The sequence below is a fragment of the Castanea sativa genome, chromosome 7, assembly GCF_040712315.1.
Source record: "Castanea sativa cultivar Marrone di Chiusa Pesio chromosome 7, ASM4071231v1".
In the NCBI taxonomy this organism is placed as follows: Eukaryota; Viridiplantae; Streptophyta; class Magnoliopsida; order Fagales; family Fagaceae; genus Castanea; species Castanea sativa.
Window position 1 is genome coordinate 44,479,216 of NC_134019.1, and position 26,578 is coordinate 44,505,793.

The following is a 26,578-nucleotide window of genomic DNA, read 5'->3' on the forward strand; positions in this document are numbered from 1 at the left end:
TTGATTCCTTTATCCTTTCCCACATTTCTAGGAGTGGGAATACACATGCAGACTCATTGGCTACCTTGGCGACATCCTCGGCTCTGTGCTTACCTAGGATTATCCTAGTCGAGGATTTGCTGGAGCCGACTCTCACCACTGTTACAGCAGCCCGTGTCCACTTGATAAGGCTTGGACCTAGTTGGATTGACCCTGTGGTATCTTTTCTGAAAAATGACATTCTTCCAGAGGACAAGTTTGAAGCAGATAAGATCCGTCAAAAGGCTCCTCGGTTCTGGTTATCCGAGGATCAGAAATTATATAAACGCTCCTTCTCTGAACCATACTTATTGTGTGTACACCCCGAGTCAACGGATGCCCTTTTAAGAGAATTGCATGAGGGAATCTGTGGAAGCCATACCGGGGGAAGGTCCTTAGCCCATAGGGCCCTGACTCAGGGATATTGGTGGCCCAATATGCAGAGGGAAGCTCAGGACTATACAAGAAAGTGTGACCAGTGCCAAAGGTTCGCTCCTAACATTCATCAGCCTGGGGGAGTCCTTAATCCTTTGTCTAGTCCTTGGCCTTTCGCTCAATGAGGATTGGACATAGTAGGGCCGTTTTCGAGGGCTGTAGGAAACAAAAGGTGGCTACTCATGGGAACTGACTACTTCACCAAGTGAGTTGAGGCTGAGCCTTTAGCAAATATTAGGGACATCGACTCCAAGAAGTTCATTTGGAAGAATATCATCACTAGGTTTGGCGTACCACACACACTCATTTCGGACAATGGCGTTCAATTCGATAGTAGAGCTTTTAGGAAGTATTATAGTGACATGTGCATCATAAACAGATACTCTACCCCAGCTTATCCTCAGGGAAATGGGTAGGCTGAGGCCGTTAACAAGGTTATAGTCAGTGGACTCAAGAAGAGGCTGGACGACACGAAGGGCAGATGGGTAGAAGAACTACCACATGTTTTGTGGACGTATCGAACTATGCCGCGCAAATCCACTGGAGAGACACCGTTCTCTATGACCTACGGGGCCGAGGCAGTAATACCTCTAGAATCTGGTTTCCCAACCCTAAGGACGAGTTCTTTTAGTTCAGAAGATAATGACGGCCTCCTGGAGAAAAGCCTTGATTTGGTTGAGGAACGGCGAGAAGCCGCCATGGTCCAAATGGCTTATTATCAACAGAAGCTTAAACGAGGGTATGACGCCCACGTAAAGCTAAGGCCACTAGCGCCCGGAGATTTGGTGTTGAGAAAAGTTGTGGGTACTGCTAAAAACCTAGCTTGGGGAAAGCTAAGACCAAATTGGGAAGGACCATATCAGATTATTTTTGTAGCAGGCATAGGGTCATATCGACTAGTTGATCTAGATGAAAAAGTTGTACAACGCTCGTGGAATGTAAACAGCCTTCGAAGGTATTATTATTAATAAAAGGCACTTTTTTCGTTCGTGGTTTAAATTATGAATGTATATGGGCTTATAAATTACAACTTCTAAAATATCAAACAGAAACTTGGTAATGCATGGTCCTCGGACCACATACCTTGTGAAAATTGATATGTTCTAAAATATCAAACAGAAACTTGGTAATGCATGGTCCTCAGACCACATACCTTGTGGAAATTGATATGTTCTAAAGTATCAAAGAGAAACTTGGTAATGCATGGTCCTCGGACCATATACCTTGTGGAAATTGATATGTTCTAAAGTATCAAACGGAAACTTGGTAATGCATGGTCCTCGGACCACATACCTTGTGGAAATTGATATGTTCTAAAATATCAAACGGAAACTTGGTAATTCATGGTCCTCGGACCACATACCTTGTGGAAATTGATATGTTCTAAAATATCAAACAGAAACTTGGTAATGCATGGTCCTCAGACCACATACCTTTTGAAAATTGATATGTTCTAAAATATCAAACAGAAACTTGGTAATGCATGGTCCTCAGACCACATACCTTATGGAAATTGATATGTTCTAAAATATCAAACAAAAACTTGATAATGTATTGTACTCGGACCACATACCTTGTGGAAATTGATATGTTCTAAAATATCAAATAGAAACTTGGTAATGTATGGTTCTCGGACCACATACCTTGTGAAAATTGATATTTTCTAAAATATCAAACAGAAACTTAGTAATGCATGGTCCTCGGACCACATACCTTGTGGAAATTGATATGTTCTAAAATATCAAACAGAAACTTGGTAATGCATGGTCCTCGGACCACATACCTTGTGGAAATTGATATGTTCTAAAATATCAAACAAAAACTTGGTAATGTATTGTCCTCAGACCACATACCTTGTAGAAATTGATATATTACTAAGTATCAAATAGAAACTTGGTCATGGATGGTCCTCGGACCACATACCTTATGGAAATTGATATCTTATCATTTGTTAAACAGAACCTTAGTTATGCCGGGTCCATAGACCTTCTACTTTGGGGAAATTAACTTAAGTTACTATTACTAAGTATCAAACAGAAACTTGGTCATGGATGGTCCTCAGACCATATATCTTGTGGAAATTGATATCTTATTATTTGTTAAACAGAACCTTAGTTATGCCGGGTCCACAGACCTTCTACTTTGGAGAAATTAACATATTAAGTTACCATTACTAAGTATCAAACATAAATTTGGTCAGGGATGGCCCTCGGACCGCATACCCTGTATAAATTGATATCTGATAATTTGTTACAAATTCTTAAGCATCAAGCAAAAAGTCGATAATGTAGGGTCCTCGGACTGCACACCTTAACGTTTCAAGTTACAAATTCTAAGTATTACATTGATATGCACGGTCCTCGCCTATATGCCTTGTACAAATTGATGTTGTATTTACCATCAGAACGAAGTTTGTTTATGTCAGGTTCTTGAACACTTTACTTCAGAAATGTAAGCAAAAATCCCTGTCGTGTTAATGTTGAGATTTTTGATGAAACATTCTTGATCACTTCATGCCTTAAGTTGAATTTTAAGTTAGCTTGTTAAGCATGTGTACTATTGTTTAAAGTTATGACAGTTCAGCTATTGGAAGTGGAGTTAGTTGCCCTATTCATCCTTTCTTTGTGTGCTAATGAGAGCTCTTATGGTAAAAACAAAAATAGAATAAATATAGCTCAAATAAAGACCAAACAAGACAGATTTTCATTAATTGTTTTTGATATACATTACAAGGAAAATCTTAGTTACAAAGAAAAAAGAAGTCCTAGGTTCGGCCCTAAGCTTTTGGAGGGGAGTCTTGCTAGGAAGTACTGGTGGCCTCAGTGCTTTTTAACTCCATCTCAAAGGAAGACAGGGCTTGTTTTCCTTTGTTTGCTGTAATTGATGGAGGGACGATGGGCTCAACACTTTGACTTAGGTCCTTCTCAGCACCTCCACCCTATTCCTTCTCTTTATTGGAACCTGTAGGTTCTGTAGGATCTGGAATGGGCTCTGGGATCGCTGGAGGGAGCGCAGAAAGAGCCGTCTCAGGGGCAAGAGTGACAGCAGGAGGCTCTTCTATCTCCTGTATGTCCACGGGAAGCCAAGTGTTCTCGGGCTTCCTCAACTCAGAAGTTGAGGGAATCCCTGCTGCAGTTAAGGCTTCCCCCCAAACCTGTTGGCGGTATTCTTGGCACAGAGCTGCGAATTCTTTTGTCAGCTGGTTTTCTGTGGCCGCCACCCCTTCGTCGTAAGCAACCTTCTTTGCGGCCTCCAGCGAACCCTTCAAGGTACGAGCTTCGTCCTTCATCTTCGCAAGCTCCTTCTCAAAGTCAGAGCGCTCCTGCTGAGCTTTGGATAGCTCTTCATCCTTTTAATGAAGAAGCTTGCGCTACCCCTCCACTTGGGTTCTCATGGTTCTCAGGCTGGCCTCGGCGCCATCTCTTTCTCTTTTTAGATTCGCCAGCTGAGAGGTGAGTTTCTTGTTTTCTGCGAGGGCTTGGCCTAGGGACTTCTCGGTTTCTAACCGAAGCTCCAGTTCCAGTCCTGCTTTCTTCCGAGAATCCTCCACAAATTTATCGGTAGCAAAGACTTTCTAGACGGCCAGTGACAGAGTATTAGAGAGTCAGACGCATAAAAACATCCACTAATAGTTAGATATCATGAAGAATGAAATGGAGATAAGGAGTGAAACTTACTAGGGCCAAGTCCCTTTTCAAAGAAAGGAATAGATGAGGTTGGCTCATTTTCTCCAAGGCCTCCTGTCCTTGGACAGAAGAAGGGAATGTTCCAACGCATCGGCCAGGTGGAGGGCATGGCCTTGTTGGACTGGCAAGAGATTGGTGCCCCGTCCAATTTTAGCTCGGGAGACCAGGTAGCCGGTGCTCGGCGCACTTTGGCCAGGTCCCTTATCTCCCCGCTTTCTACTGAAGGAGCACGTCCCTTGCCTTTGTCCAATTTCTGCTGTTGGGTTTGCTGTTGCTGTTGTTTCAGCTTCTTCTGCTTTTCGCCACCAGCCTCCTCGGCCTCTCCCTTCCTCTTCTTCTTGGGCTCCTCGACGGGAGGCTTAGGATCGGCTGGAGGAGGGGGTGGTGGCAAGGACGGAGGAACTTGAGACCTCCCTGCTCCTTTTTTGGCGACTCTCTTGCCCCTCTTATGCATGAGTCCTTTAAGCACGTCCATCTCTTCCTCCTCGGAGCTGGTGTCGGGGCTTGCAACTATCAAGCCTACTATCCCGGAGGCCTCAGTGGGCTCATCCTCCTCGTCGGAGAGTACGACAAACGGGTTTCCTCGGGGTCTTTTGATGTCCTTGAGCTGAATTTGGTCTATCTCCTCGTCTAACGAGTGCGACGAGGACACTTGCTCCTCCGGAGCGGTGGTTGTCTGAGAGTGTGCCGAAAGAGGGATTGCAGCGATGGGGAGTGTGTACAGGATTGTGTTGGGTTCGTCGGGGAGATCGTGGTTGGAGAGGAAGCCTGGTCGTGCAACGTTTATCCTTCTGCGTCTTTTATCCCCGGCAATTATGGCATTTTCTATCTCTTGGAAGTTCGAGGATATGGGGTCGTATCCTATTATTAAATGAGCCGCTCTTACTTGCAAGTCTTCACTCACAAAGACTTCTGAACAGAGAACGCGGTTTAGGTCGACTACATTACAATGGCTCAGGCGTGGGTGCACGTGCTGGTTATCTGCGAGAAAAGACACCCAAGAAGACAAGTATGGTCAGATCTGTAATGAATGTGAAAAATCGGAAGCAGTAGCGTACAATAAGAAATAAAACATTTAAAGGTGTTAAGATTGAATCATAGGGTAGGAAAATTAACTCCTAAGGAGTCACACCTGGATCTCCCCAAACGACTGGGCAGTGAGGGCTGTCGTGCCAGTTGCCTGAGGCGATGAGGTAGTCGTCCTTCATGCCTTCGTTGGACTTAGGTAGACAAGAAATCAACCTAGCTACACTAGACCGCGACTTAATGTAATAACCTACGTTCTTGAGTTTGTGGCATTCGTACATGAAGGCAACATCGTGCCATGTGAGGTTCAGGCCCATCTGCTCATTTAGAGCGTCGACACTTCCTAAGACCCTAAACACATTGGGTGCGCTTTGGTCTGGGCATAACCTATGATTGCGAAGGTATTCCCTAGTTACACTTCTCATAGGGAGAGTCATCCCACCTTCTATGAAGGTAATCATAGGGATGATAACCTCTCCCGTTTTTCTAAAACCACCTATGGCTTCTACTGGGCAGTATTTTAGGCCTATGTCATTGGGAATCTGGTATTTGACCCTAAAACCTTCCATCCCAGCGGCGGTATCTACTAAACACCTAAACCTACCCATCTAGAAGAAATGAAAGGGCAAGTTTTGAGAGGAAAAATAGTTAAGAACGGAGCCGAGGACAGAATCCGAGAAGAAAGGAGCAAAGAAAGCAAGAACTTACGAGGCTTGGTTATGCAAGTTTCCACGAGTTTCTGGAGAGAAAAGGTGATAACTGATACTTTGATGTGATTGAATCCTGAAGAAATGAATGAAGGCGTGGATTTCCAAGCGTTTTGACGTGCGGGAGGCGGTCTCGAAATGGGATTTGTCCCACTCAAATTTTCAGGGGGCGACATGGATCGTTAGATGTTCATCTCATCGTTGAACGTACGGAACAGGGTGTAACTTGCGGTCATAAATGCGCGCGTTCCGCGATTCGAAGTGCCAGACGGCATTTTTTGGGAAACGAAAGGACCCCCATACGCATGGCGATGTACGAAACGTGCGGGAGGTACTTTGGTCGGATCAAAACTCTATTTTTCTCCTCAGATGGGGAAAAATAAAGTTTTGAGGGGCTACTGTGGGGGGTAAAAGGTCCTGAGCAAGTATTTGGGCCTTGGGCTTTATTGACGGGCGCCAGTTCGATTTTTGACTAAAGGCCTCTAGGCCCACAAGTTGGCCCACATTGCGAAGGTCCGAGGAGCTGTCCAAGGACGAATGTCCCCTCGGATAGGCCTGCGATGACCCTGAGACTTGCCAAGAAGATTAAAGGCAGAGTTCTGGAAAAACTATTGGTTAAGAGGGGGATCCAAGTATCCTCTAGACGCAACGGTGTGAGAGAAATATATCAGAAAAAGGCTGCTACCTCCATATTAAAGACGCTGCACCTACCTCCCTGGCTGCATTAATGGAAAATGACCCCTGAACAATAGAATTCAACTTTCCTGTTATTATTTAAAGATTTCAAGAAGGTGGTGGAAAGTAGGGGGTATCTAAGGATAAGATTTGTGTGACACATGGACAAAATAGGGAAGAAGGAGAAGTATTTAAGAAGAGAAGAGAGGAAAGAAAATGGGATCGATCAGTGAGCAAGAAAAGACACTAAGAATTGTAATCTTTGTAATAAAAAGAGAAATAATATACGAATTGTCCTCGGCTTACGTCCGAGGAGGTTCCCTTGTCATATTTGTTTATCATTTGCAAAGACTTTAACATTCTTGCCTGTTTATCAAGCTTCCAACATCCCTAACCTAGATTTCAAATCCACACTCTACAAATCTTATTGTTTAAGGCTCATTGGGCCTGAGCCCACGTTTGTCTTTGGGTCCGGGTACAATTGTGTACTTACACTTGGTTTTTGTTTTTTGTTTTGTACTTAGTCATGGCTCTTAAGGTTGGAAGAAAGTTCGAAGCTAGAGCAAATAGGAATCTTGGCTACTCCTCATCTAGTTCTGTCTTAGGTGATAGAGAGTGTTTTCTGTCCAAAAAATGTGAGGAAACATATGATACTTTAACTAATTATAGGTCTATCTGCGGTTAGAGGGAAATATTTTTGAGTGAGCTAGATCCTTCCATTCGTAGGAACTTTATGTCTAGGAACTGAGTTTCTTTGTGCGAGGAATCTAATCCTTTTGTTGCTGCTTTGATTAGAGAGTTTTACTCTAACCTCTCTATGTATTTTGAGGTCATCGGTGGTCATTACTTGACTTCCTGGATTAGAGGTCAAGAGTTTACAATCTCTAAACAAATTTTTTCTGAAGCTTTAGGTGTTCCTTCAGTTCGTTAACCCACATACCCATACACTGACTTTCCTGCTGTTGATGACATGATGTCACTTCTTTGTGGTCGTCTTATTTCTTGGGTTACTGAGCCAAAAATCAATTCTTGTGAATTCATTGAGCTCAATTCTTTATATCTTAGGATTTCTTGTCATAACATCTACCCCATTTCTCATGTTCATACTGTCCCAATAGATATATGTGCTTTTCTTTATGCTCTTATTATTGATGGTTCCATGTGTTTTCCTTCCATGTTTATTCAAACTGTTGTTGGTTTTTCTAGGAGTACAAGTAAGAGTCAAAAGTTGTTTTTCCCTATGTTTATTTTTAGGATTTTGAGGTTTTTAGGGTTGTTTGAGTTTCCTCCCTTAGAGTTAGTACATTTCACTGCCCCTATAGGAGTTACCTATCTTAGACAGCGACAGACACAGATGAAGAGTGCTGAACCAAGTACTGGTACTGCTAAGAGATCATGAGGAGAAGCTACCACTACAGCTCCTGCCTCTGGTGCTATGCTTGTTGCTGAGGAGGCATTTGTGGATTTGACTGCTGCTGTGGATCCTTTTGGTGGTGTTGAGGATGTTGATCCTACGGTTGCTCCTTCTCTTTCACTCAGTGCTAAGATGCAGTCCTTCATGACTATACAGGTTGCTTATGGACAGCTTCTTGATGAGTTTTTGATAGAGGTTGGCTCTTTAAGAGCAGATTTTGTGGAGAATAGGAGTGCTTTTCCATCTCCACCATCCTTTGAGGACTAATTTTGCCTTTGGCAATGCATAACAAAAAGGGGGAGTAGATTTAGGAGTTACGTAAGTTTTGTACATAGTGGGAGTAGATTTCTTGTATTTAGGGGGAGTTTGATGTATTTTTTTTTTTGGTTTTGTGTTTATATTTTTATGTTTGTATCTATTTATGTCTTTGATTCACAAACATTGGTGTGGTTATTGATTATGATAGTTGATGATGATGAGGTTCTCATATTAATGTGTTCATTGTCTCTTTGTATGTTTTGTGAATTCAAATTTCAGATTTTTATTTAGATTGTTATACAGTATCTTTCACACATGCATTTATGGTTTGTTTTCAATGTTTTAGGAATTTATAGGTGAATTTTTTCTACAATTGCTGTCTATACTAGCAACTAATAGTTAGTCGTTGTGTAAGGACTGTATTAGGGCAATATTTTGTATTTGGGCTAGTATTCAAATTTTGAGCATTTCATTGTTTATGTGTTTTGTCACGGATTGCCAAAAGGGGAGATTGTTAGGTTCTAAAGATTTATATTTAAATATTTAGAATCACATTTGTATTGTGTTGGCAAACCGAGAACAAAACGTATCTAGTCTAGGTTTTAGGCAATGCTTAAAAGTGGGTGTTTCAAGGTTCAAATCCATCTGAGTATAGAAAAAGGGAGTGTGATTTTGTCTTGCTCAACCGATCAAGAATTAGGCTTGATCGATCGAGAATCGCAGACATAGTTTTTTCTATAGAATTTTAAACATGCCCAAACCTGCGAAAACAATTAGGGTTTCATCTAAACTTCTCTACATATAAAAGGGAAACCCTAGCCACGTTTTGAAGTCTTTTTGAGAGACTTGTGTGTTACTCTTTGTGAGATCTAAGATGTTTTGTACCTTCTAATTACACAAGAGTCTACTAGAGCAAGAACTACAATCAAGTGTTGGTAGAACATAGTTACTGCATCCAGATAATTACTGATGGTGATCTGAAACCTTTGAGTGAGATCTCAAACTCACAAGTTAAGCGGCTTGTGTTGGTGTAAATCCAAGAAGAGGAGTCCGTGGATTTAGAGCTTGCACGCGGTCGTGTCAGTAAGTTACTACATGAGGTAACAATAGATTTAGGGTTAAATTTGATTGTAAAAACATCAATTCTCTTATAGTGGATTTGGTTTACCTTGAGGATAACTAGGTTAAATTCTCTCCAGGTTTTTACCTCGAAACGGTTTATTTTATTGGTTTTCTTAGGTCACTAAATTGTAGTGTTGTTTACTTTCCTGCATCTTTGCATGATATGATTTATTTGTATTTAACCTAGATCTGAAAATTAATCTAAGTAATCACTTGGTTAATAAATTTGGTTAAGCAATTTGTTTAAGGGGTATAAATGAACAAACAGTTAAAATGTAAACTCATAGTTCTTAAAAAAAAAAATTTATAAACCCATACACTCACGTCTAATTACATATCCATATCACCCTTATCAATCTAACTTAAATGTACACTTAGACCTCTAATCTTTCTATAAAAGAAAAATGGACCATATATCTCTTACTTAAAGAATTCTTGAATTGGTTTATACTAACAAAATTACATTTTGAACCCTATAGCTTAGGGGTGTAAAAAATAAAACCAAATATTTTAGAAAGCAAAAAAAAAATTAAACATTAACCATGAGTACGTTGATGACAAATATAGTTATGTCAGGCTCAAGATGGAATAGTGCATTGCATTGTGTAAAACAAAGAGGAAAGAAAAAGAATAGCATTTCATTCTACTGGAGTTAACGTGCGCGCACATAGAGAGAGAGAGATGGCAAGTCTACCAACTCCAACAGGAAATAATTATGAAAATTAAATATACAAGGAATTAAATTAATTGCAATTTTTTTAGAAAGAAATCAATTGCTATTTAATTAAAAGAAAATTGCTTACATTAATTTGGGATGATGTTTGTAATTATTTTGTATAAATATGCTCTTGTATCAAAAGAATATACCTTATCATATATTAAAGATGTAACCTTTAGAGTTTTATATTTTGAAGTAAGCCGTTAGGCCAAATTACATAATTTTTCTTGTGTGATAGTTTTTTTTTTTCTCTCGTTAAAATTAAAATAAAATGAAAAAAATATTGTAGATAAAATTGAGTGGAACCAATCATATACAAATCACAAATAACACGAAAGGTAACTCATCTACACAAAATGTAGTCTAGATAGTTTTTTTTATTATAAAAAAATGCTATATATGGCCCCATGCGTTTTGTCATGTTCTGGTGCAATATATATAATATTATATTATCAAGTTGATGTTGAAGTGCTGCATAGATAATAATGTTAAAACTTGCTTAAAAAAAAAAATGATGTTAAAACTTGTTAGGCATGTCTTGATAGTTGGCATATTAGTTGGATGCATAAATTAAACATGTGTTGATTAGTTGTTTTTACTCACGTTTTCCCTATTTGGATGCTAGCAGTGATGAGAGATAAATGTATGTATTTTTCTTTCCACAATTCCAATATCCTTAAGCATGTGACATATTTCAATATTAGTGTCAACAAATCAAATCTTTCTTATAAGACACCTTCCCTCCTATAAATCCCTTAGCTTGAGGGTTTTCAAAAATATACGGAAAAGGTTTCACTCCAAACTAGAAAAATTCTTCAAACTCCTCTTATATATTTTAATTGAATGTGTGTATTGAAAATTTAATTATTGGATTACATGTTTTATTGAATCTTCCATGTTTACAAACTTTCAAGAAGATCAAAGATCAATAATTATATCATCAATAATATGTTTAAATTTCAAATTTTTGTAATAAAAAATTATTCATAAGAAATAAGTTTATTAATTGAATAGTAAATAATGTCTAATTTGAATGAAATTTAACATGCATGTTAAGATTATAAAGTACATGCACTTCAACCATTAGATTTTCGAAGTTCACATTGAATAAAAAATTTAGAGTTATATTATAAGGAGCCTAAAAGCAAATTTGTTAACTATTCTTGCATTAGATGGATAATTATGTCACATAACACCACAAAGAACACAAGCATAATATTTAACAGACATTTTTATCAAACATTTGAATTGAAATAATAATTCAAATTTGCATTTCACAATCTGCACATTTGAGAACAAGTAATTGTAGGGCTTTACCCTAAAGAAGGATTCCTTCTAGAAATTCTCAAAGGCCAAGGCTGAACCCAGGCCTAAGAGGGGGTTTGGAAATAGTTTTCAACCAGCAATATAATAGACGCACCTCAGTTAGAACCTCACTAGCTGCATCATTGCCCCAAGCGCAAAGATGGATGGTTAATGTGGTTTTGCTCCACACTTATATTCAGCTGTGCAGCTCAGTTTGCCAGACACAAACAATGTGGGTTGCAATTCTCTTTTACAGGAAAAAAAAGAAATTTTTTTTGATCGGCTTCTCCCTTGTTCACTGCAGCCTATATATGTGTCAGTTTCAGTTTTATAACAACTTTTAAATAAAAATAATTTTATTCAGCATATCTTACTATTTGAATGTACTGAAGTAATATGTGGAAATGTTTATTATTTGATGAAAGTTTGTTAAATTATTATAAGACTACAAAATTATTTTCTAAACCGCGGAACAGATTTAACTTTTTTTTTAATGAATGATATTTTCTAGCCAAAGAAAGGAAAAAAAAAAAATTCTTCCGAAATTTTCGTTTCACCAATGTTTTAATTCAATTAGGATGGAAAGACACATAATAAAGAAGAGGAAAAAAAAACAAAAAAGCAAAGAAAATCTCGATAGTCATATAGATGCACTTAATACCAGGCAAACTACATCAACTTAAACTGGTTTTATTGAATTAGGTAGCCATAACAACAAAGCGAAAGAGAATCAACGGTAGTTCAAATTATAAAGTAGAGATAATCCTTATTTCTTAGCTACTATAAATTATGGAAACGCCACAATTACTGATTGCATAGCACGAATTGGTTTCACTGTGTATCTACTAAATCCAGCTTCTCCAAGAACAAATCCCCACTCTTTCAAGGTCCTCTCTTTGCCCGTAGTTGTATGGGCCATTATCACCATGTTAGCATCAACCTTGCATCAGTCAGCTTGTCCGTTTCCTCTTGTTCTTGGATCACAGCATCAACAATTATTACCTTTCCCTTGTCCTCTGGAATTGCTTCTTTGCATTTTTTAAGGATTTGGATGCACTCTTTGTCTGCCCAATCATGCAGAACCCACTGCAATATTCAAAGTAAACTACTTAAGCCAAAGAACCAGATATCATAAAAAGGGTGTACTTAATTAAACTTGAGAAATACAAAACCAATTTTGATTCTAATAGAGTATGGGGGCCAAGGAAAAATTTAAGCTTACGGTTGAAGTAACAATATTGCTATTTTAAATTAAAGAAGTTCGGACGCTTCAATAAAATCCTTGACATGTCCTTGTCAAGCATGACAAACAAAAATATGTCTAGGATAATTTTCTGCGTTGGAAGAAAAAAACATTATAACTTCTTATTTAAAAATTCCTTCTATTTTAAACATAATTTCAATGATTTTATTTTGAAAACTTAAACATAAATATGTTTTTAAAATGACTAAAATATACCGAAAGATATGTATTAATTAATTACTATAATTTTTGTATATTGTGTGTCGTGTCTTGTAACTCTTGTTCATGTTTCTTATTTTCAAATTCATAGCATTGTCTTATCTAATAGGCTTAATAGCATATATTTCGGAGGTATGAAAGATTTGAAAGTTGAAACTACTTGAAGACCTTTTACAAAACCTTTTATGTGTGTTTCAGCTAGGTGAACAGCAGGTCTTCTTTAGTGGCTTCCTAAACACATAAATGACCTATACACCCAGGGCACCATTTTCATTTGCATGAACTTACCAATATGAAAGCAGCATCAGCCTTTGGAACACTTTCAAACATATCACCCCCAACATTTTCAACTCCGCTGATCTCTGCAGCAACAGAGACAACATGAGGAAGATCAAAGTTGATGCCTTGAAGCCATGGACATGCCTTAACCAACAACTTTATAGTGGTTCCATTGCCTCCACCCACATCTACCAAACTGCTAAGCCCATCAAATAATCCTGGACAACCTTGAATCATCGCCTGCACCACCAGCCTTGCATCACAAGCCATTGCTTCATTGAAGAGCTGGCTATGATCAGGATTTGCTGCTGTATAGCTCCATAGATCTTTACCATGAGCTTTCTCAAATGACGAAGTCCCATTGGCTAGAACTTGGGCACTTAGACTAAGCCATGGTGCCAGCATCACTGGGCTGCTCTCCAGCAAAATTAAAGCAGCCATGCTATGTTCTCCTTGTCTCATCAAACGGCGAGATAGAGGCGTTTGTGCATAACCTGGGAACAGAAGTGGAGCCAAGATTTAGCATCAGAAGACGAAAAATACAACATACTTAGCTTGTCTTCCACGCTCAAAAACATGACTAGATGCCCATATAATGCACACACATTATATATATATATGAATATGGTACTTAACATCAATTTAAACAACGCAATGCTACTCATTTGAATATTAGATTATATTTTAATGTAAGAGAATTCAAGGAAAGATAGCATATCAAGTATATTATGTTACTTATAAAGATATTTTTAGATATGAATAAATTGTGTTGTCATAATTTTAAATAGTGAACGTTCTACTTAAATTTTTCATAAAATGGTTTTTCGTGATTAGATAAATCTCAAATAAAGCTTCCAAGTTAGTTTTTGTTAAATTCAAATAGTTAAATGATAAAATTTTTAATTATATAAATTTCTTTTGTATATTTAAAACTTCATAATTTAACTTGAAAATAATATCAAATTATGTAGTTTATAATATTATAATTAATCCTAAAATTTATTGCTTATACACTCAGTTTGTGAAAAACGATAAAATATTAGATAAAGAAATGTATAGAATGATTAAAAAATAATCAAAGTTGGGGGGTCTCCCCCCTTGCCTGGGGAGCCTTGGGTAGTGAGTTTCTCTTTGAATTTTCCACGGTGCATTAGGAACCTCATAATGCGATAGAGTGGGGAAGGAGCACATCCTAGAGTTGAAGACAAGTCCGAGAGTGTAATGGGGCGTCCGTGGCTTTCAATGGCATCAGCTATCCCAAGATCAATGGCACACTTGACTACGGCCAATTCTGAAAATCCCATTATGTACTTCCAGATATTTATGTCTGCATGTTCTTCTTCTTCTTCATGGTGAAACTCTCTTTGCGTTTCTTCCATCTCTTTCTCTCTTCCCTCCTCTCTTAGCATGAGCAATCTATTAATTCTGCTTGAGCTAGGTAAGACATTTCAGGTTGATGGTTCATATACACAAAAAGATTTATTGCGCAATAGGAAAATGAAGCTATCACTATGATTAATTACTTTCAAGATTTTACTAATATTTTTATTTTATTTCCTTTAGTGCTAATCCAGCCAAAAAGATTTGTCCTACTTTTTGACTTGTACTCTTGCTCTTTATTGTTAAAATGTAATTTGTAATTGACAAGTAGCTCCCTATGTGTCAAAGAAAGAAGCAACTGAAATCTAAAGCTGAGTTTGGATACAGCTTATGCGTTTTGCGTTTTTTTTTTTTTTTCTTCTTCTGCTGCTGTACGGGTCAGGGGACAAAGTCTACTGTTCATGCAATGTGCATGAACAGTAGCCAGCTTTTGCTGACTTTTCAGCACATTTGTGGGTCCCGTGTACTGTTCACGGGACCCACAAACTTCACTTTACATAATTTTTTTTATTAAAAATGGGTCCCATGACACTATTTACACATTTAAAAATTATTTTGGTACAGTGTTTTCAGTTTTCAGTTTTCAGTTTTCAACAATAAGCTCTATCCAAACGGACCCTAAGTGTCAACAAATGAAAAATCTAGCACCAAGCAAGCATGCAAGTATACACCTCATGGACAAGTGTCAATTAAAGAGAAACGAAGCAAACTTCTGTAGTATTCTTGAAGCTTGCAGTTATCCTAAACTCCTAACACGTCTATATATAGATGTGAGTTGTAAATGTAGTTGTAAGATCCGAAATTCAGCAATAGAGTTTCTTCAATACTCTATTTTTTTCAGATCTAGCATAACAGCAACTTAAATACTAAATTCTACTCCTAGCTATATTGTTCTAAACTTGCACCCAACAAATTTGGTATCAGATCAAGGTTGCCAGCCCCTTTTGTCCTAGGACTATAAGCCAAACAACCATAAGCCATGGCAGCAAGTACAAGCACATCCACCTTCAACTATGCCCTAATTGAAGAAGCTAAAGACTTATCAAAGCTTACACTAGACGAGCTTTGTGGATCTCTTGAAGCACATGAAAAAAGGATGGGTAGATTTTCTTCTCAATCTTTTGAACAAGCCTTTCAATCTAAAGTGAAAAGTACAGACAATAAAAACTCAAAAAATGAACAAGAAAATAAAGCCAGCAGTTCCTCCCAACAAAGGAATCAAACTGGAGGAGGACGAGGAAAATAGAATTTTAGAGGTCGAGGCAGAGGAAAAAGAAGTTTTTCAAGCCAAAGAAATTTCTCTAGTAACTTTGACTCTCAATGCATAATCTGTAAAAAATCTGGACAAATTGCTATTTTCGATGCACTAAGTGTAAATTCCCAAATCACTCTCAAAGAGATTGCTGGTATAAAGATGATAAAAGTGCTAAAGAAGAACATGATGCCAACTTCACTAAGGAAGTTGAAAATGCACAAGTGTTTTTCTCATGTATGTCTGTACAACAAGAACCAAGAAGTACATGGTATCTGGATAGTGCTTGCAGTAATCATATGATAGGAAGCAAAGAATTTTTCGTGAGTCTTGATAAAGGCTACGCATCCAAAGTGAAGCTTGGAGATGGAAAATTTCATGACATCAAAGGAAAAGGTGTAGTAGATGTTGAATCAAAAGGAGGTAACTCTAAACTTATCTATGATGTGCATTTTGTTCTTGGTATAGCTGCAAATCTTTTAAGCCTTGGACAACTATTAAGGAAAGGCAACAAAATAAATTTTGATGATGATGAAGGGACAATCATAGATAAGAAGAATAATTCCGTAGTGGCAAAAGTTAAAATGAATTCTAAAAATGTTTTTCCTCTCACTATGCCACTAGCTGAGAATTTCGCCTTCAAGACTGAAAAAATAGATGAAGCATATTTGTGGCATTTAAAATATGGACATTTAAATTATAATGGCCTTAAATTGCTGAAGGATAAAAATATGGTTCTAGGATTGCCTCCAATTGCTAAGCCAAATCAAGTTTGTGACGGCTGTATTTATGGAAAAATGCATAGGCTCCCGTTTCCAAAAACTGCATGGAGAGCCCGAGCACCACTTGAATTGGTGCATGCTGATATTTGTGGACCAACAAGAACCTCATCATTCAATAATAATAGATACTTTCTCTTATTCGTTGATGACTACACTAGAATGATGTGGGTCTATTTTCTTAAACAAAAATCAGAGGATTTTAATTTTTTTTCTTCAGTTTAAAGCTTTTGCAGAGAAACAAAGTGGCAGAATAATGAAGACTCTCAGAACAGATCCTGGTGGAGAATTTATTTATGGACCTTTCCAAAAATATTGCAAAGAGCAAGGCATTCAAAGACAACTCACAGTTCGTCGTACTCCACAACAAAATGGTGTGGCAGAACGCAAAAACCGTACAATTGTGGAAATGGCACGAAGCATGTTAAAATGGAAAGGGCTGTCAAATAATTTTTGGGCTGAAGCAGTTAACACTGCTGTTTATATCTTAAACAGGTCTCCTACAAAGGCTGTTCTGAACAAGACTCCTTATCAAGCGTGGCATGGACAGAAACCTCAAGTTCATCAACTAAAAGTGTTTGGATGTGTTGCTTATGCTCATATTCCAAAACAAGAAAGAGAAAAGTTCGATGAAAAAGGAGAAAAGAACATCTTTGTCGGCTACAGCAATGAATCAAAAGGCTACCGCCTTTACAATCCCAAAACAAACAAGATAGTGATTTCTCGTGATGTTATCTTTGATGAATCAGCAACATGGAAGTGGGAAAGCGATTCAAATCAAGGGCCTAAGCTATTCAAGATTATTGAACTAGTGATAAATCAAGAAGGTTCAAGCTCTCAATCAGCTCCAAGTTCAAGCTCAAGTCACAGCCCATCAGCAAGAACAAGTCCATCAATTGGAACATCTTTAGAGTTTGAAACTCCACCAGGAAGAGTACGTTCTCTGAAAGAAATTTATGAATCATCTGATGTAGCATTTTTTGCATGTGAGCCTCAAAATTTTGAAGAAGCAGCTAAAGAAGAAGTTTGGAAAAAAGCAATAAAAGATGAAATTGCAACTATTGAAAAGAACAACACATGGGAACTTGTTGATCAGCCTGAAAAGAAAGAAGTAATCGGGCTAAAATGGGTCTATAAGACAAAGTACAAAGAAGATGGTTCAATTCAAAAGCACAAGGCGCGATTAGTGGCAAAAGGTTACTCACAACAACCAGGTGTGGATTTCAATGGAACTTTTGCACCAGTTGCTCGCATGGAAACTATCAGAACTGTCCTAGCCATAGCTGCCCAAATGGAGCAACAAGTTTTCCAGCTTGATGTAAAAGCGGCATTCTTAAATGGAGAACTTTAAGAAGAGGTATACGTCGAACAAGCACCAGGCTATGTGCAGAAAGGAAAAGAAGACAAGGTCTATCATCTCAAAAAGGCCTTATATGGACTAAAGCAAGCGGCGCGAACATGGAATAGCAAATTTGACTCATATTTTCAGCAAAATGGATTCCAAAGAAGTCCAAGTGAACCATCACTATATGTCAAGAAAAAAGGTATAAAAGATCTTCTTTTAGTTTGTTTATATGTTGATGACCTTATTTATGCTGGTACAAACCCAGAGATGGTTGTAGAATTTAAAGGAGCAATGATGAAAAAATATGAAATGACAGACTTAGGTCCCATGAAATATTTTCTAGGGATCCAAGTACGTCAATGCAAAGGAGAAATATTTATATCTCAAGAAAAATATCTTGAAGATCTACTTAAAAGGTTCCAAATGAACAATTGCAAACCAGTATCCACCCCAATGGCATTCAATGAGAAATTGCACTCAGATGATGGCGCAGAAAAAGTTGATGCAAGAAATTATCGAAGTTTGGTTGGAAGCTTAATTTATTTAACAAACACAGGGCCAGATATTGTGCAACCAGTCAGTCTTATTTCCAGATTCATGAATGAACAAGCAAAATCCACCTCCTAGCAGCAAAAAGAATTCTACGCTACCTAAATGGTACAAAGAAACTTGGTATCAAATATGCGAAAGAAAAAGACAGCAAGCTAGTGGGATATACAGATAGCGACTGGGTAGGTTCGATTGATGACCGCAAGAGCACTTCTGGTTACTTATTTTTCCTAGGTACAAAACCAATTTCGTGGTCCTCAAAGAAGCAGAAAATCGTTGCATTATCAACCGAAGCCGAATACATAGCAGCAACAGATGCAGCATGTGAAGTTGTATGGCTAAGAAGAATTCTTTCAAACATGCAACAGAGTGAAGAGATGCCAACCATCATCTACTGTGACAACATGTCAGCCATTGCTATGACCAAAAATCCGGTGTTTCACAGTAGAACAAAGCACATTGAACTCCGCCATCACTTCATCCGAAAATTGGTGCAAGAAGAAGAAATACAGCTCAACTTTGTCAACACAAATGAGCAACTAGCAGATGTTTTTACAAAGTTTGGTACTTCTGAAAAATTGGAAGGGTTCAAGAAAAATGTGGGAATTACAAATTAAGAGGGGGTGTTAAAATGTAATTTGCAATTGACAAGTGGCTCCCTATGTGTCAAAGAAAGAAGCAACTGAAATCTAAACTGTCAACAAATGAAAAATCTAGCACCAAGCAAGCATGCAAGTATACACCTCATGGACAAGTGTCAATTAAAGAGAAATGAAGCAAACTTGCAGTTATCCTAAACTCCTAACACATCTATATATAGATGTGAGTTGTAAATGAAGTTGTAAGATCCGAAATTCAGCAATAGAGTTTCGGCAATACTTTGTTTTTTTCATATCTAGCATAACAACAACTTAAATACTAAATTCTACTCCTAGCCATATTGTTCTAAACTTGCACCCAACATATATATATACATATATATATATATATATATATAGAGAGAGAGAGAGAGAGAGAGAGAGAGAGAGAGAGGGGTGAAGCCAATGAGATCAAACCCTTATATTGTTTATGATAAACTTGATATTATATGATTATTGTCTTTTATTATCAAATCAAACCATTAATTGATTTTTGATATAAATAACATTTGAACTTAAGTTCCTTATTAGACATTAGACGACAAAAACCGCTTGAATTAATTGAACCAGTAAACCTCCATAATTGAACAAAGGTAGATGTGACTAGATGGAGAGACCCTTAGCTTTTTGTTTGGTAGAACTCAATAGATGGAGAGATGCCACTAGATGGAGATCAAACTCTTAGCTTTTTATTATTTTATTATTTATATATATTCTTATTTTTATTATTTTTGGCTATTTAACAAAAAGCCTGATAGAGAGAAGTCAGTGGATGGAGAGACCACCCTAGCGCTTTTTTTTTTTTTTTTTTGGTGTGGCTATTTAACAAAAAGCCTGATAGGTAGAAGTTAGTAGATGGAGAGACCCTTAACTTTTTGTTTGGTTATTTAACAAAAAAATCTTATGGGCAGAAGTCACCAGATGGAGTGACCCATAGCTTTTTGTTTGGTTATCTAACATAAAATATCTGATGAGTAGAAGTTACTAGATGGAGAGGCCTTTTAGCTTTTTATTTGGTTATTTGACTTAAAAACCTGATGCATCGAGATATGTTGATATGTCTAATGATCGGAAATTTAAAATTATTACCAATTTTAATATAAGTTTTTATTTTACGTGACAATAATTATGCACGAATACCTAATAAATAATTACTTAAGAGATTTCTTTAAAAGTAGTGAAACACCCGTTTGTAAGATTTATTAAAATTTGTAACATTTCTATATATAGCTCTTTACATTAGCCTAGCCTAATTCAATACATTTTAATAATCTATGTTGAGTGCTTGATATTAACTAAGCTATCTGTTCATCAAAAAAACTAAGCTATCTAGTTGGCTAATAGCCTTCGCGAAAGAAAAAAAGAAAAGGAAAAAAAAGGCTAATTGTAGTGGACGTTTTTCACGGAATATTAATGTAAATCATGTGTTTTGCTTCATATAATTTTCTTTACTATTCCGAATCCTAATTAGATCTGGTGTACCAAACCCGAAACTGTGATTGGCAGGTAGATTGATTGATCCATTTATATTGATCAGTGCATCTTTGTCGGCCACATAGTTATTATAAGCAAATACAAGACACATTTTTTAGGCCCGGCCAGGAGCTGGTAGGATATGGAGTTTGCAATCAACAAGCAATATAACAACTCCCTCTAAGAAAGCAATCAATAAAACAATGTGACCTATCCCATATCCTCAAAGAATCAAAAGTATATTTACATTAAACTTTTCCCTTTTCCTTTTCTTTTAGCTAGTGATTGAATTTAATTAGCATATTTACTTATGGTTTTAAAAATTATACCAGACCAACTAGCCAAACTTGTTCAATCATATGAATGACAGAAACGTTAAGAGGCTCTTATAGCTCTAGGATTCAAATTCCGGTTGCATTCCCTAGTTGTAGCCATTGAATTATCTAAAAAATTGTTAGGTTCTAAGATCTTAGGAACTAATGTATTTGAACTTCAATGTGCAATGTGTTGGCGAATCATGATCAAAATATAGAGTCTAGGTTTAGGTTTGTTCAAAGTATGTTTTATTGTAAAATTGGAATTGAGTGGTTGTAGAAATTAGTGGACAAATTCTACAAGGTTTGATCAATCGAAAATTAGATTCGATCGATCGAAAATCGTGTAGAATTAATTTTTGCAAAATTTCCAACTCAGCCCAAGCTTGTTTGACGTGTAGGGTTTTATGTTTTACTCCACATATAAAAAGGAAAACTCTAGCTACGTTTTAGAAGCTTTTGATGTGTTGTGGGTTGAATCTCTTGTAATATCTAGGGGTGTTTACCTTCATACACACTTAGGGTTATCAAGATCAAGATTGATGTCAAGAGCTTGGTGATTGCTTCAGTTGCTACATAAAGAACTTAACGAAGATTTGAAATCTATGATTGGAGTTTCAAAGTCACAAGTAGAAGAACTTGTGGTTGCAGTGGATCAAAGGATAGAAATAGTCCGTGGACTCGGAGCTGTCATGTGGTCGTAGTAGTAAGTTTGCTACTCGAGGTAGCAATAGGATGTTAGTGGTCTAAGTTCTATTGTACAAACTTCAATTCTTTCATAGTAGATCTATTTTACATTGAGGATAGCTCGATTAAATTATCTCCAAGCTTTTTACTGCTTTGGTTTTCCTGGGTCATCAGATCTTTGTGTTTTTTATATTTCCGCATTATATTTATTTTACACATATTGGTTTAACCTAGTTTTAATTAACAAATTTGTTAATCAATTTGGCTTAATATTAGGTTAAACATATTGTGTTAAGGGGTTTAAAACTTTACAAAAATGAACAAAGACGTGAAACAATTCTAACAATATCTTTTAACTATAATTTCAACTATCCGGTTAAAACCCAAATAAATCATGAACAAATTCAGAAATTTAAGCTTATATATTATTAGTAAACAAGGCAGTCCATTTTTTTTAATTATAAATTGAACATTTATTTTTTGTTCTTTTATTATTCGCCCACATTGATTTGTATCAAAAAATCAATGTTTGATTGAATAACATTTTCAAACTCCGACTCCAACTTTTGCTAAGAATAATTTTGTATTCAGTTTAAGAACATTTTTATTACCAAAAAGACAAATGCTGACATGCATATTTGGTGCTAGCTTTATTTGAGGAAATTAATATTTTCTTATGAAGATTATTGCTTTGCTTAACAAATATATGTAATCAAAAATAAAACTTTAGAAAATAAAAATAAAACTCACGGTATGCTTGATGGAATTTGTGCATGCTGAGTTATATAATCCAAAGGGGTCAAGAAATATTGATACTAAAAAAAAAGTCAACAGGAATGGTGCAACATTATTAGCGTGTTTTTAATTACATCCTTGAAATCTATTTTCAATTATATTCATGCATGGTTTAATTAACCATGATCTTGAATAAAGTGGATTTTCTGAAAAATTGATTTTATTGGTTTGATTTATATGCACATAAGATTATTAAGATCTACGACATCTGGCTTGACCGAGCTTGATCGATTGAACCCCTCCGATCAATCAAGCCTGATAGCTCAAACTGGTCTGATTTTGAGATCCCACTCAAAGGTTTTAGATCATCATCAATAGTTGATCTTGTATGCAACAACTTCTACAATACTGGATCTTGAGATTTTTCAAGGAATATTGCCAGTAGAAGACTTTAGAGAGATTTGGGTACAAAATCCCGTGATCTACAATTGGAGGCACAAGATGCACACTTTTCTCTCTAAAAACCTCTAAAAAACCCTTCTAGGGTTAGTTTATAATGTCCTTTAAATATTGGAAAAAAGGATTGCGATTTGGGCTTCAAACGGACAAGTTATGGGCTTTTTACGTTTGTTGATTTTTGTTGATCTACGACATCTAATTGATCGATTGAACCCCTCCGATCAATCGAGCCTGATAGCTCAAACTGGTCTCATTTTGAGATCCCACTCAAAGGTTTCAGATCATCATCAATAGTTGATCTTGTATGCAACAACTTCTACAACACTGGATCTTGAGATTTTTCAAGGAATATTGCCGGTAGAAGACTTTAGAGAGATTTGGGTACAAAATCCCGTGATCTACAATTGGAGGCACAAGATGCACACTTTTCTCTCTAAAAACCTCTAAAAAACCCTTCTAGGGTTAGTTTATAATGTCCTTTAAATATTAGAAAAAAAGATTGCGATTTGGGCTTCAAACAGACAAGTTATGGGCTTTTTACGTTTGTTGATTTTTTTTGATCTACGACATCTGATTGAGCTAGCTTGATCGATTGAACCCCTCCGATCAATCGAGCCTGATAGCTCAAATTGGTCTCATTTTGAGATCCCACTCAAAGGTTTCAGATCATCATCAATAGTTGATCTTGTATGCAACAACTTCTACAACACTAGATCTTGAGATTTTTCAAGGAATATTGCCAGTAGAAGACTTTAGAAAGATTTGGGTGCAAAATCCCATGATCTACAATTGGAGGCACAAGATGCACTCTTTCTCTCTAAAAACCTCTAAAAAACCCTTCTAGGGTTAGCTTATAATGTCCTTTAAATATTGGAAAAACGGATCGTGATTTGGGCTTCAAACAGACAAGTTTTGGGCTTTTTACGTTTGCTGATTTGCGACATCTGATTGATCGAGCATGATCAATTGAACCCTTCTGATCAATCAAACCTAATCGTTCAAACCAGTTTGATTTTAACTTTCGGAACTTGCAGCTTGTATGTTATTTGAATTTTGACTTGCAACACTTTAAGTATTGTCTAATATGACTTCATAAACTCTTAGATCTATATCTAGATAAATTTTTGTTCATGGTTTGTCAATTATTCTAAACTTTTAGAACCTGACATGATGACCTCAAGATACTCACTCCTACACAAACACTGAAGAATGGTTTTGGAGATTGGCTCTTCCTTGTAGGGCTTGCTGATGGCCACCGCAATGATAAAATTAGTTACATGCCTAATGTTTCTTAGAGTAGCAATGGGAATCTTTGTCTTAAGGTTGCATGTCTCCCTTTTGATATTGGTTCTTTTATAATGGTTTTAACTAACGTATGCCCTCAGAATAAATTAACTTTTTAAACAATTTTTTAATTTTTAAATTTTTTTTATAAAATAGATAATTAATGTATACCCTTAGGGTATATACTAGTAAACCATTTTAAAAACTTTTTATTAGAAAATGAAAAAGTGACTAACTTTTTAAATAATTTGCCTTAAAATGGATGATTAATATATGCCTTAAACTCTTTCATAATTGTTCTCTGTGAGCTCTTTTCTTGCAAAAAAACTTTCACAAAACCCAAGCATCGGTTGATGTGATGCCTATTTTTTTGGCTTGTGGGTTGGCAGGGCATAATGGGGTGTCCCTCCGGCTTGTTGGTAGAGGAGATAGATCATAATGGTCTTTTCTTTTCTTTTTTTTTCCTTCTTTCATGAGTCAATACCATAGCTGCATCTTCTAATTTATAATTTCCCTAGAAGCATGTGAGTACATGGAAAATTGGTTAGGGATGCTGCTATGTTTGTGGTTGACTGGTTAACTTATTTGACCAAACCATAGTAATATTAGGATCATAGTCGACCGACTCCATTAGACCTTTTTTGGTCTCAGGCATACATTTGGCCACAGACCGAAGAGAGTTCAAGCCATGGCATTGGTTTCGATTAATTGAGGTTTCTCTCATGAAGTGCTATGGAGTTTGGAACTTCGGTGAGAGTGCTTTTATGTCACCCGAAGGGAAGGGTGAAACCTTAAAATTGCTATGCTTAAGACAAAATTGTAAAAACATAACATTGATATGCACCCATCAACGATTGGATGAGGCTCTTATTAGATTAACAACATACATATTAGCAATAACTATACTTAGCTTGTTGTATCTAGGTCATAATTTTATTTCATATGTTCAAGGGTGATTAACTTGACATTGAAATGTACCATTTCAGCAAGTGATTGGAAGCAATGGAGATCAAATGTATTGGCTTTGAGAAGCTCAAAGCCTGAACAACGTGCAACTGACAAAAATGTGTTGAGAGATTGTGTGCATCAAGTGCCATTAATGCCTGAACAACCTGCAATTGGCGAAAATGTGTGGAGAGATTGTGTGCATCAAGTGCCATAAACTCGCGACCCGCAATCCTAATTGTCAAACACACAGATTTCATCGAAGGCCAGGGTTCCATTTTTTAGTGAGAAGGGAACCCTTTTAAAAAATTTCTAAGGACAGGGCCAAATCTGGCGAAGGCTAATAGCTTTCAACCAGCAATACACTTCGGCGGTTAGAACCTAACAATCTGCATCATATAGACCCAACTGCAAAGGAGATATTTTACAATATTGTGCAGCTCTTCTTTACATATAGCTACTTGTCAAATTAATGGAACTTAATCTGCCTCACCTCTCCGATATGGGATGACTTTCAAACTTTAGATATATCTTTATCCCTCAATTAATTTCGTCTCACCAATGGTTACTTTAGCTAACTGAATATAATTTTACTCATAATTCAAAGAATGTAATAGTTATAGGGAAAAAAAAACCCTAATATTGACCAAGTGGGGGGAATGAAAGATCCTTTATTGTAAGTAGGATTTGGTAACACAAGAAATGATTCCCTTAATTTAGATATTTCTTTACACTGTCTTTACTATGTAATTAATAATACTAAACAACTTATAATGACAATCAGATCCCATTTTTCTTTTATTTATTTATGAAAAATGATAGGACCATAACAAATTACACTACTTTTGCTATAACTCACAACATGACGAGTTGTGATAGAAAAAATGGTAGATTTATCGTAGTGTTATTTACTTTTTCGCATTTTTGCATGATATGATTTATTTGTGTTTAACTTAGATCTGAAAATTAATCTAAGTAATCACTTGGTTAATAAATTAGGTTAAGCAATCTATTTAAGGGGTCTAAATGAACAAACAATTAAAATGTAAACTCATAGTCCTTAAAAAGGAAATACAAACCCATACACTCATGTCTAATTACATATTCATATCACCCTTATTAATCTAACTTAAATGTACACTTAGACCTCTAACCTTTCTATAAAAGAAAAATGGACTATATATCTCTTACTCAAAGAATTCTTGAATTGGTTTATACTAACAAAATTAAATTTTGAACACTATAGTTTAGGGGTGTAAAAAATAAAACCAAATATTTTAGAAAGCAAAAAAAATAAACATTAACCATGGGTATGTTGATGACAAATATAGTTATGTCAGGATCAAGATGGAATAGTGCATTGCATTGTGTAAAACAAAAAGGAAAGAAAAGGAATACCATTTCATTCGATTGGAGTTAACGTCCGTGCAGAGAGAGAGAGAGAGAGAAATATGGTAAGTCTACCAACTCCAACAGGAAATAATTATGAAAATTAAATATTCAAGGAATTATATCAATTGCTATTTAATTAAAAGAAAATTGCATTTCTTAATTTGGGATGATGTTTGTAACTCTTTTTTATAAAGATGCTCTTGTATCAAAAGAATATACTTTATCATATATTAAAGATGTA

At 36.4% G+C, this 26,578-nt stretch overlaps 1 non-coding gene and 1 pseudogene across 1 annotated transcript; both read right to left on the reverse strand.

The window, feature by feature from the left end:
- Positions 1-11,379: 11,379 nt before the first annotated feature.
- LOC142605413 (U4 spliceosomal RNA) lies at positions 11,380-11,526 on the reverse strand. Its single transcript, XR_012839038.1, has one exon. It is a non-coding gene; the product is annotated as a U4 spliceosomal RNA (small nuclear RNA).
- A 542-nt stretch (positions 11,527-12,068) lies between these two features.
- Positions 12,069-14,499, reverse strand: LOC142643773 (acetylserotonin O-methyltransferase-like; annotated as a pseudogene).
- Between the last annotated feature and the right edge of the window lie 12,079 nt (positions 14,500-26,578).